Raw genomic sequence first — 12,193 nt, 5'->3', positions numbered from 1 at the left:
TTCAACCTTTTTTATCTTTTCTTATATTATTATCGACAACTCTGGGTTGGAGGCTAATTCAAACAAAATTAAGTTGTAAAGGCGTCAATAATTTTCAAAAGTATTTAAATATCGGTTCAAATATTGTCAACAAAGAAAGTAAGTCTTAAGAATTTTCCAAAAAGTAGTAAATATCTTTTTAAATTACTAAAAAAAAAAACTTGTAGATATGCAAACACCCTTTGGAACCACAGTTCAAAGATAATACAGTCTTAAACAGTCCATCAAAATGTTGAAAAGTACTAAAAATTGTAATTATAAAACTATATAAGATTTGAATGGGTGAGAATGGTTGGATGTGAAGCAAAGATTTGAAATTTGTAATGACGTTATGGATTATGTTTTTTGAAGAATGTGTTAAAGCACAACAAAATGGTAACCAACTATATCTAGATGCTCTAACTTTATTCCATAATCGTTACTTTACAATCAAATCACTGATCTTGTAAGTATATTAATGTGTCTAAAATAACGCCAATGGACCTTTACCTATTAAAGCACACCACTAACTTATAAACCACCAACAACCAATTTTTCTCTTTTATTTTTGGGCCAAACTCTTTTTAACCATTGTCAATGGCGAATATAGAAGGATGGACAACTGTATATGAGAGGATAGTGAAAATATAAATCGACTTAATCTTGAAGAAAAAGTAGTGTATACCATTAACATATGATTTTTATCACATAAAACAATTATTCAAAAACCAACCTAATAAGCGTGGTATGATATTTATGAAAAATTATTACAGTATCTCTTAGAAGGTTAGATAATAATTCAGACACACATATGCATACAAATTTAATTCACAGGATTAGAAAACCCTCGTTACATCGATAATGCTAGTGGATGTATTAAAGAGGATTTTAGAGCATTATAATATGGTAAAAAGTCAGAAGTTTTGCTATCCAACTTTGTATGATTTTGATTCAAATTTATTATCGTTTAGGAACTCTAAATGTTGGTCCCACTTGCCAAAAATTCTATAACTTATTTTTGAATTTAACGTTTGTTTTCTTCAGTTATATGTCAAATAATTTTTAATTTAAAAATGAAAGGCCAAAACCAGACGCTGGATAGCCTCAGTGGTATCAGAGCTGTGTGGTGTAACCCGAAGGATCGGAGGTTGTTCAACCCCCCCTCCTTCTAGCGCCTGTTTGAGTATTGTTGTAACCTATTATTTAAGAATATTGATAATATTCAATCTAAATGTCAATTATACTTTCCTGCGTGTGAAATGAGATTATTTTGGCTTGCCTTCCGATTAGATTCATAAAATTAAATAATGTGTTTCTAACAATATCTAAATATTCATGATGATGAATGTTATCTTAAAAATTCTATTTCTTCTAATCTAAAATAATTATTTTTTATTTTAGTGAGTAAAACAAATACACTAACAAATTTTATTTTTTTTTTGTAAAACTATATGTGCTTCTAGAACCAAAAAATCCTGTTTTTTGATGATACATTTTTGGAGCTTTTTTTGTTTTTTTGTAATAGATTTCCTCTGATTAAAATGCAATATTTTTTTTTTTCAAAATATTATATTAAAATGAAGTGATTGAAAGGGTTCTTTATTTGTTGAAAAAAAACAAATTATTGTAGTAGGGAAATTTCACTAAATTTCCATACTTTGACATGGCATTTAGTCTAAGTTCTTTCTTCCAAGTCCGCAACACCAAGGCCAATTGTATGGACATTATAATGACCAATAAAGGACCTAGTACTAAAGCTGATTTTTGCTCTTTGAAAAATCCACAACATTGGTCACCAATCACACAAAGTTAATGCTAAAGCTAGGGCCCCCAACTTTGTTTTTATTTTATTATTTATTCAAAAACAAATGAGTTGAGGGATTACCTCTGCGTGATAAGGCATTCATACAAATTTGGTACTAGAAGCAATTAAGAGCCTATTGTCTGTGGTGCCAAATACAAAAAGCTAATGCCCAAAAGTCATCCTCCACTCTAGTGGTCATCAATCCTCCAAACTTTCAAAAGCAAAAAGCAAAATGCTAAAAACGTATATCAAAAGTGACCCAAAAAAGTTTTGGGGAATGGGTCGTTATTCGTGTACACAGAAATTTCTTTTTCACTTATTCTAACCTAGACAGAATCTTGACATATGTATTAAACAATTCACTCTGCTTATCAAAAAAATTTACCTATTCATACTTGTATAATATAATAGTTAAAATATAAATGATGTAATACATCAGAATTTTAAAACAATGAAAGGAATCATAATAACTAATATACATCTATTATTTATTATATAATTTACGGAATTGATATCCCAATTAATAAATATAAAGATGATGTGAACATCCGAAAAAAAATAGCTAAAAAGATTGAAGAAGGAAAGCGGGTTGAGAGAGGAAAAGCAGAAGGGTGGAGATGCAAGAGGGTGATGGATGGGATGGGAATGGATGGAGTGGGTTGCAGAGCCACGTGAGTGACCCACCACCATCACCACTAACACCACCCGTTCTTATAAGGCCATTTCCAGTGGATTTCTTGGTTGCTTCATATCAACGCTAACAGCCAAAATCACCCAACCACACAAACAATCAACAATCAAATAGCTAAAAAGAAAGCTAAAGTTATAAGGGTACTATCATTGCTTCTTTGACAAAAATCCACACTTTCTTTGTTGCATTGCCCACTACCTTAACCCTTTTAATTCCTCCCTTATTTAAATTCTTCCTTCAACTCATGTATAAATGTGTATCAGCCTTCATTTATTTTCGTGAAGTGTAATTGTCTATCAACAAATTGAATTCAATCTTTTATTTCCTATAAATTAAAATCATCATTTGGAGATAAATGATATCTATAACACATAAAGTTATTAATTATTTTCTCTTTTTCTACTTTGAAATTAGTTTGTTTTCTCTAGAGCCAACTTTGAGGGGTATATAGGTCTTAGGGTTTTCAATAATCAAGAGTAATGTTACGTGAATCTGTAATTATACGAAGTTACTTATCATATCATTCTATTAATTAAAAAAAAATATTGTCAAATCAGCTGTTACATAGGTAAGATACAAATTTGAGATTCTAATTTGTATGAATTAATTTAGTAATTGCATAAGGAGATGTTGCTAAACCAATTACCAATGATAAACTTAGGGGTTGCTGTGACGGTTAAAAAGTTTACTCTTTTATTGACTCTATGTGTTTGAACATTAGGAGTCATTTATCACAAATTTAATATGGGTACTTGGAACATGAACTTGTAAGGTTGTTCAATGGGCTCGGAGATTAATTAAGGTGCTTAATAAAATGATCTGATAGTCCGATGTGATTAAAAAAAAAAAAAATGGAGATACAAATTTGAAATCTTAATTTTGTAATTAAACATTATTGTCAATGTAAACATGCACCTGAAATTTTTTATCTTTTAAAGTATGAACATAAAAAACAAAAAAAAAAAAAAAAAAAAAGAATTACCTCTTACAGTTATCACTGGTTTAGAAAATGCCGAGGTCCGAACCTTAAAATTTTCAATTATGAAATAGTTGTATACAAAACATGTAATTAACTAACACTCCAAATTATTCCATGTTTCCATTGCTGAATGCTAGTGGCTATCTTTGGTTGGCCACTAAAATAACCTTTTCCTTTGATCATCTTTCTAAATTCTAATGCTAGTGGTTCTCTAATCTCCCATACTTTTCACTCCTCCATTCCTCTCCCTCTCTCCCTGCAACTTGCCATTTCTTTAAACTTCCCTCAACATTTAGCTTCCTTCATAAATGTTAAATGCTAGATAAACACACAGTAAAAGTATTTGGTTTTTATCATGAGGAGAGAGGGACAAAAGAAACTAACAAGACCCACTCCACTCTCCTCCTCCCCAACAACAAAGAAGACTCCCCAAAAAGCCCTTACTCCCAGCAACGACAGACTGAAACGCGATGAATGGAGCGAGGCGCGGTTTCAACTCTACTTGAGGGCTTATGAAAAACAAATGGGTGCTCAGAAATCGGGCCAAACTCAAGGGACATGAATGGGAAGAGGTCGCGGCGACACGTTTCGTCGCGAGCGAATAACACAAAGTCTCCAAAAACTCAAACGCAGTGCAAGAACAAGATTGAGTCAATGAAGAAAAGGTACAGATCAGAGTCTGCTAATGCGGATGGATCATCTTGCTTTTGTATCCACGCCTCGATCTTTTACTACGTGGAAGTGCTCAGCCGCAGCCTCAGCCGCTGCAGCAGCAGCAGACCAACCGGTTAAACCTCTTTGATGTTGCTTGAACCGTCGCCGCAGCTACTCCGCCTCTGCCGCGGCTCCTCCACAAGGGGTTCCAGCGGCTACTGGAAACACTCAAAACTCACATGGGTCCATTGGGAGTTGGTTAGGATTGGCAAGGTCAGTGTCAGATGTTTCAATGGAAATTAATCAAACATTTTTTTTTTAAATTTTTGAGTTAATAATAAATTACTGGAGAAGGTATGCAGTAAAATTTATTATTAAATTTTTGAAAAGATATGCAGTCAAACTGATATTTATACTCAGAATTTTACTTCAATTTTTACTTTATCAAATCGATCCATATATTTATTATTTATTTAGCAACAGAGAAAAATAATTACTGCAGGTAGTATTTGATTCAAAAAGAGGAAATTAGTTGACACCTAGTATATAAGGAATATTTGCTGTTGAAAGGAACAATCTTTTAACTTTCATCATTCATTCAACAATATTACCATACTTGGGAGCATCTATATAGAAGCAATAAGGAGAAAAAAAAGTAGTTAGATTAGAGAGTTTATGGACATATCACATCAGTTTTGTCGAACTCAATTTTATCATCATATTTACAATATATATTATATATAGATAGACTCTCCGGACAATATTACGCCATACAGAAGTTGGAAACAGAAAATGTCCCCCAATGCGATAGTTGGTGTTGGGAGACGGTATAACAAATAAAAAAAATTTGTGGCAAAATTAATCTCGAAGAGTTTTGGCGTTGGCTTATGTAGCCATCCGCCCGGTGTCAGGGCTCATTGTTCCGACAATGGTGCTTGGACGATTTGCGCCGGTGTGAGTTGCCCAACGCGGCTTTTCCCTTTCGATGCCATGGCTGCGTGGGACATCTCTCTTTTCCAATTGTGATAAATGCAATATGGTGTGATTTATTAGATCGAGAGAGTATATAAAGTGATATGTTTGTTTTGTTAGAAGTTTTAAAATTTAAATATGTAGTATTATATACGGATAAAGTTTCATTAAATTACGTTGCTTCCTTTTGACAGGAAGATGGGGTGGAAAACTAAAATATCAGACCATTATCAGACAAGAAGCCATGGAAACAGACAGTAGCACACCAGCTCTATACAGTCACGACAAGGAGAAGTTAACGGCGAAGAAATTGAAGATGAAAATGGAGAAAAAGAAGAGGGCGAAAACGGGAAGAATGGGAAATAGCTGAAAGCCCGGTGGCTAGCAGAAGTAGTGGTGAGATCAGAACAAGCAAGAATGGAGACAATGAGAGAGATTGAGAAAATGAGAGTTGAAGCTGAAGCTAAAAGAGGAGAAATGGACCTCAAAAGAACTGAGATCATTGCCAATACTCAACTTGAGATTGCAAAACTCTTTGCTTCAACTAAGGAAAGGTGTTGATTCTTCCTTAAGGATTGGAAGAAATTAATCATATTTAGTAGTAGCTAATTACAAAAAATTTTACGGTAGCGGGAGGGTGAAATCATTGCAATATCATTCGATCTTTGTAAAACCATGAATAAGAACGATAATTTTTGGATGGGATAAAGGGTATTAATCGCTCGTCTGATCGATGATCTTGATTAACTTTTTTCTGTATGATAATTTCCTCCTGTAGAATGATCCCTAATTATATAAATGTAATGGAAGGAATATAACGTTACTTAGAGTTGTGTTCATTGAGGAATGCAGTATTTTTACACACAAATGATTATTATATAAATTTTTATTTTTCAGAATGCTTCTTGTTGTGCGAGAGTTTTTGACAAGCTCGGAAATCAGGTATAGCTCGGGGAAAGTGAAGCTGGAGCAGCGAGCTACTGGACAGTTGTTTACAGATTGTAATAAGTCTTATCCCTAATATCAAGGAGAGGATTTCGGAACCTTATCGTTCAATCCCAGACTTAGCGCAATCACGCCAATCATGGGATTAACTTTCCATGACTAAACCATGATCCCGAAAATAATGGCCGTTATCAGATTTGTATAAAAACCTAGAAAACTCATTGTAAAGGGTTAGCAATTTTAGAGAGATTATACTTATTTTGTACTCAATGCATCAATAGATAACAAATAGATAGGCCAGAGAGTTAATAGCTCACTGGATCACTTTAAAAACTGTTGGTGGCTTTTTTATTCATATTGCTGATTTTAATTAATCACGCGCACATTCAATCGGATTCCGTCAAGGTCAATTGGATTTTTCCAGTTGTTGCATAATTTGTAACAGCATTTTGGCGCTAGAAGGACGGCAAACATTCTGTAATCTTATTTTCCAACAATAACCACCGTTCGACCACCATGGTACATACCAAAAACTCTGTAGCCAACACTGGTAACAACCTTAATGAGATACTGGGACAGGCCATCAAGAGGTCAACCAGGTGGCCCCAACGAGTCACCCACCATTGATCCCAATTGTGATTCAGCCAATGAATGCATAAGGGGGTGGCACATCCAATCCGGATAATAAGGGTGTTGGACATGTTGAGATCACTCAACAATACGTGTAGACCCTCAACAAGATGTGGTCGTGTGAAGAATGCACAGCAAGAGAGTCCATCGTCAAGCCAACGAAACATCACTAAGCCAACCCCAAACTGAGAGAATGAAACTGCAAATGTAGTTCTAGCTCACCCAATGAGCACCATCATAGGCGACGTAGGACAAACATTGTGCATCAACTAGAGGCCAACTCATAATAATCTGGGACAACGACCTGGAAAAAAGCCTCTAGAAGAAAATACAGGTTTGCAAGGACACTGCTCACCCTAAGTAGCATAAAATTAAACTTGGCATGTCGGTCAGGACCCATGCCAGGGCAAGCTCATTCTGAGCTCGCGGAGGTCAAAATGCATGTCAATTAGACGCCCAACGTGCCGGTTTGCACCACATCAAAGGAGAAATAACCCAGATAGGATATCACCTATCATCTGAGCAACTATAGTTGACAGCATGCACTAGCTTGCAATAAACTTGGCACACAAAGCACCGATCTTTGACACCACATCACTAACAACGAGCCAATAGAGCCTGGGAGTAGAATGCACTGTGAATACGGAGTTGGATCTGGTATAAAGAATGCTTGATGACCTGAGGGCTCGTCGGGAAAACCAAGCCACAGGAGTAGTAAACTCCCCATTTTTAGGAGTGGTGCGCCAGACACCTTTACCTCAAGGATTCAAAGCACGGACATCAAGTTCAAAGGAAGTGGTGAACCTAAAGATCACCTTGATGCTTTTAATGACCTGGTTGAGTGCACTTAAGTTTGTGATCACGCAAAGTAACCCTTGTAGGAGATGCGAATAGATGGTATAAAAGGCTCGCGTGAGCTTCATCCATTCATGGCAACAGTTCACTTGCTATATATCCAGCAGTTCCAGGGAGAAGGCAATTCACCATACCCTTGAGTTACTTAAGCAACATCCGGAAGAAAAAGGTGAAACTTGACTTCATATAATAAGGTTTCGGAATGAGCGGTCAAAGGACATGGATGCACTAGAAGAGTCAATCCGAACGCTTAATGTCAAGATTAGACCACAAACAGACCTTTGAAAAGATTTACAAGGCGAGGATCACGTGGTCTTGCCATATTATCAAATTGCGGCCAAATACCAACTATTAGAAAGCTTAGTGGCTGCATTGGCGGGACCCGAGCAGTGCCCTTGTCCAGCAAGAAATGATCGATTCGAGGAAAAGAAAAAGGGTTATCAAGATCGAGGTGACCGAGATAAGCCACCATTTCCCGAAGAAATAGAGAACCAACCAAAAAGGGGAAAAGAGCCTTTCCTCGTTTTGCCCCGTACACCCCCTGGTGGTCCACTCAATCAATCTTGGCAGTATCAATGAGGTATAGAAACTACCTCGTCCTAAAAAAATGAAGGGGCAAAAAGGCAAAAGAGACTTCAAAAAGTATTGTCGTTTCCATAGGGACATTGACAATAACATAAATGAATGTCATGCCCTGAAGGATGCAATCAAAGACCTCATCAAAAGATGTCATCTCAAAGAGTTCATTGACAAAACATGAACTCGTGACGATCAAAAAGGTCATGGCGAGCAACAGCTAGTGTCTTTTCAAGCAAGAGGTCACCAGGTAAGAATGATTTATGGTGGGCCTAACATTGCAGGAGATTCCTGACATGCTCGCACACAACATGCCCAAGAGGCAAGAATAGACTTGGTGCCCCAAGTTCTTAGCCTTGAGTCGTCAAAACAGCCCAAGGCAGAGAGCAAAATCATTGGCTTAATGGAAGAAGAGGGCGACATGGTACATCACCCCGCCGTGATACGCTTGTGATCAAAACTAAGATCAGGAACAACGTGTTGGAGTAGGTGCCCTAGAGCTAATAAATTATTATAGAATTAACTCTTTGTAATAATGTTTATTAATCAATAAAAGGCATTTGCTACTATATCATGTAAATCATATTTGTATGTGTTGATATATGTCCTTAGGATGGTAGAACCGTGAGAAAGTATAAAGTGTTTCAAATCTTGATAGTGAGAACCCTATGATCACATATGGTGGCCATTCTAGAAATGTCCGTAGCCCCAGTATTATTCTGACCAAGGATATAGATAATACGGTAAGGTTATTATAGTGTTAAACGATCATGTCGAAGGTTAGTGACTAATCTCACTTGTCAAGGTTGTTTGTCAACAACCTAGTATAACACATGGGTGCTTGCTATAGACAAATTCACTGGACTAACCCACCAGAGGATTCCATATAAATGGTAACCCTAGTGTCTATGGAATAAATCTTCTAACGAATGGTGGTGCATGTGATCCTTAGACTTGACATCACCAGAGTGCCTTGTGCACCGATTAGTATAGTTTAACACTAGCCCAACACAATTCTATTCAGAGCTGTCAATACGATAGTGATTGACTGCATCGAGGAGTGTATCAAGACTATGGTGGATCGACAAATGATTCATCACTCCCAGGTACAGGAGAATTTATCTCACTATACAATTTAGTAAATGGCAATGACACTAAATCTATGGCCACGGTGGGATTGAGTTGTTGCTCAGTTCAATTTATTTATCCAGTCATTGGTCCAGTAACTGAATACAAAGATATCGAGAGTAACTGAGGTTGACACTATTTCTACACCTCAGTCTCAATGAGATAACGGATGGTGAAATGATTTAATTGCATGGTAACCATATCGTTAATAGGTAGTTATTTCGTTGAATGTGAATCTATCGGGTGGCCATGATGCCTTACTAGGGGTCAATCTTAGTCTGTGTGTAGTGAGACGATTAATTAGTAGTAATCGCGATACTACTCACTGTCGGTATGATGAGGAGCCTACGGGTCACGGACTTAGAAGATAATTTAAGAATCAATTTGTACAAGAGGTATTTTCGTCTTTTAGACGAAAGGGTATTTTGTTAATCTCATAGTGCAATTAAATTTATTGAGGTTATTGCCTGTATTTAATTTAATATTGAAATTAAATTAGTGAGATTATATTTAAATATATGTATGCATATGAATTATTATTATTAATTAAATGTTAATATATTTTATAAATATATTAATTGATTTTAATTATAATAATAATTAATTAAAAAATAAAATACCATAACAAGGGTGTTTGGATACGAGGGTGGATTAGGATTGGAGCTCATGCCTATTCCTTATATGAATAGGGTTTTAGCACATGAACTATATAAGTGCATGTGTGTTAAAGAAAAATTTAATTCATGAATGAATGAAAGAAAAGAGGCAGCCCTTTTACTTTTACCCTCTCACGTTTCCCTTTGTGTGTGAATCAAAGTTTTTCTTTGATTCAAGTTGTTTCTTGAAGCCATTAAGTGGATCTAGCAAATCCCTTCTTGGTTCTTCAGATTGTCTTCGTATGGATCACCATTCATTCGGTTTTACATTGAATCGGTGCGAAGTTGATTCAAAAACAATTGAAGGAGCCTCCAAACGTGCGTAAGATCTCTTATCCTTGTCTGGATTGATATTATTTTGGGCAGCATTTTGATTTAACATGTAAACTATATAATCTATACCTAGATCTTGGCATATAAGGAATCGATTCATCCTTTTAATTTTTGATTTTCCGCTGCGTTGGGTAGATTGATTCCTAATAGCAAGGTATTCTGGATCATGGTAAATAATGACAATGCGGTCAACATTATCTACTTAACGCATTCCGCAAAATATGATTCATCGAGCGAGACTTAAAGTAATCTCCTACACCTTTGTATGCCTTCACCAGGGATTGTTTGTTTCCTAAAGGCATGATCACCCTGCCCATCACCTTGGATGAGGAGCCCCATACGAAGACGTTGATGGTAGAATTTTTTTATAGTAGACTACCTAACAGTGTAAAACGCGGTGTTGGGCAAGCCACTCCTTGACAGTTTGAATGCAGTAACTTGTGTCCGCTGCCAGGCGATGAAATTCTCCACTCCAAATGGGATCAAGATTGTTAGGAGTTGACAAGACTCCAAAGAGTTGTATAAAAGAGCAGTCAGTACAGTTGAAAAATGGAGGCGACCTCAGACAATGGTGATCGTAGGAACCAAGCCACAACCCGGACCACTTTGGGATACAATAGATCCTCGTATCCATAAGGAGGAACCATTAACTAGTACAATAAAGGAGCTACGCAAGGTCCCTATCAGTAAGCAGGGACTGACTTGCATATTAAAGATTAAGGGCAACCTCAACAACGGGCTATCAGAGAAGTTAATTGGGTTCCTGACAGAGAATTTGGACATGTTCCCCTGGGTTCATGCAAACATGGTAGGGATCAGCACCGAAATTATGTGCCACAGGTTTAACATTGACCCAGAAGTCAGGCCAATCTAACAGAAAAAAAGGTCAATGGATGTTGAGTACTCTAGGGTGCTCAAGGAAGAAGTTGATAAACTCCTCCATATCAACTTCATAAGGGAAGTGAAATATGCACACTGCCTCACCAATCCTGTCCTTGTCAAAAAATCAAACAGCGAGTGGCGGACTAATGTTGATTTTACCTATCTAAACAACGCGTGCCCAAAAAACAGCTTTCCTTCACCTCGGATAGACTGGCTAGTAGATGTAACGACCATGAACGCACTACCTAGCTTCATGGATACTTATTCGGGATATAATCAAATCCTGATGTATAAGCTTGATGAGGAGCACACCTTAGTTATTATTGCCCGAGGTATTTATTGTTAGAGGGTTACACCATTCGATTTGAAGAACACTGGGACAACATACTAGTGTTTAGTTAATAAAATGTTTGCGAAATTGATCAGCAGAATCATTGAGGTGTACATTAACGACATGCTTGCCAAGTTAAAGGATGCAAAAGATCAAGTCGAGCACATGAGAAAGATGTTTAGTATCCTCAGAAAATACTAGATGAAGTGAAACCCCCTGAAGTGTGCATTCGGGGTTAGCTCAGGGGAATTCCTAGGATTCATGGTAAATTAGCGCAGTGTTGAAGCAAACCCAGAGAAAATTCAAGCACTATTGAACATGCAAAGCCCAACAAAGTCGATGCAAGTTCAAAGCCTGACTGGGTGAGTTATTGCTCTTGGTCGCTTCGTTTCTCGAGTGACGGACAAGTGTCTACCATTTTTTGAGGTATTGAAGGGTAATAAAGAGTTCAAGGGGACCAAGGAATGTGAGAGAGCTCTCCAAGAGTTGAAGAAACACCTCGTGCAGCCTACACTATTATCAAAACCAATACCCAGAGAACCACTCCTCTTATACCTATCTATGTCTTTACACGTGATCAATGCAGCACTACTTCGCGGGGAGGAGAGAGTCCAGTGGCCAATTTATTATGTAAGTAAACGATTGTTGGATGTGTTAGAGTCATGAAAGTGACTCTATTTTGGTGATAAAAATACCCCATGTATGATTAAATTGAAGTATATTGAGACAATTAAAGAAT

General features: G+C 36.8%; 1 pseudogene; it reads left to right on the top strand.

Moving 5' to 3' along the window:
- Positions 1-3,847: 3,847 nt before the first annotated feature.
- LOC116107897 lies at positions 3,848-5,707 on the top strand (annotated as a pseudogene).
- Positions 5,708-12,193: the final 6,486 nt, after the last annotated feature.

This window comes from Pistacia vera, unplaced genomic scaffold (assembly GCF_008641045.1).
Source record: "Pistacia vera cultivar Batoury unplaced genomic scaffold, PisVer_v2 Contig1171, whole genome shotgun sequence".
NCBI classification, from domain to species: Eukaryota; Viridiplantae; Streptophyta; class Magnoliopsida; order Sapindales; family Anacardiaceae; genus Pistacia; species Pistacia vera.
This window is presented reverse-complemented; position numbering and strand designations above follow the sequence as displayed.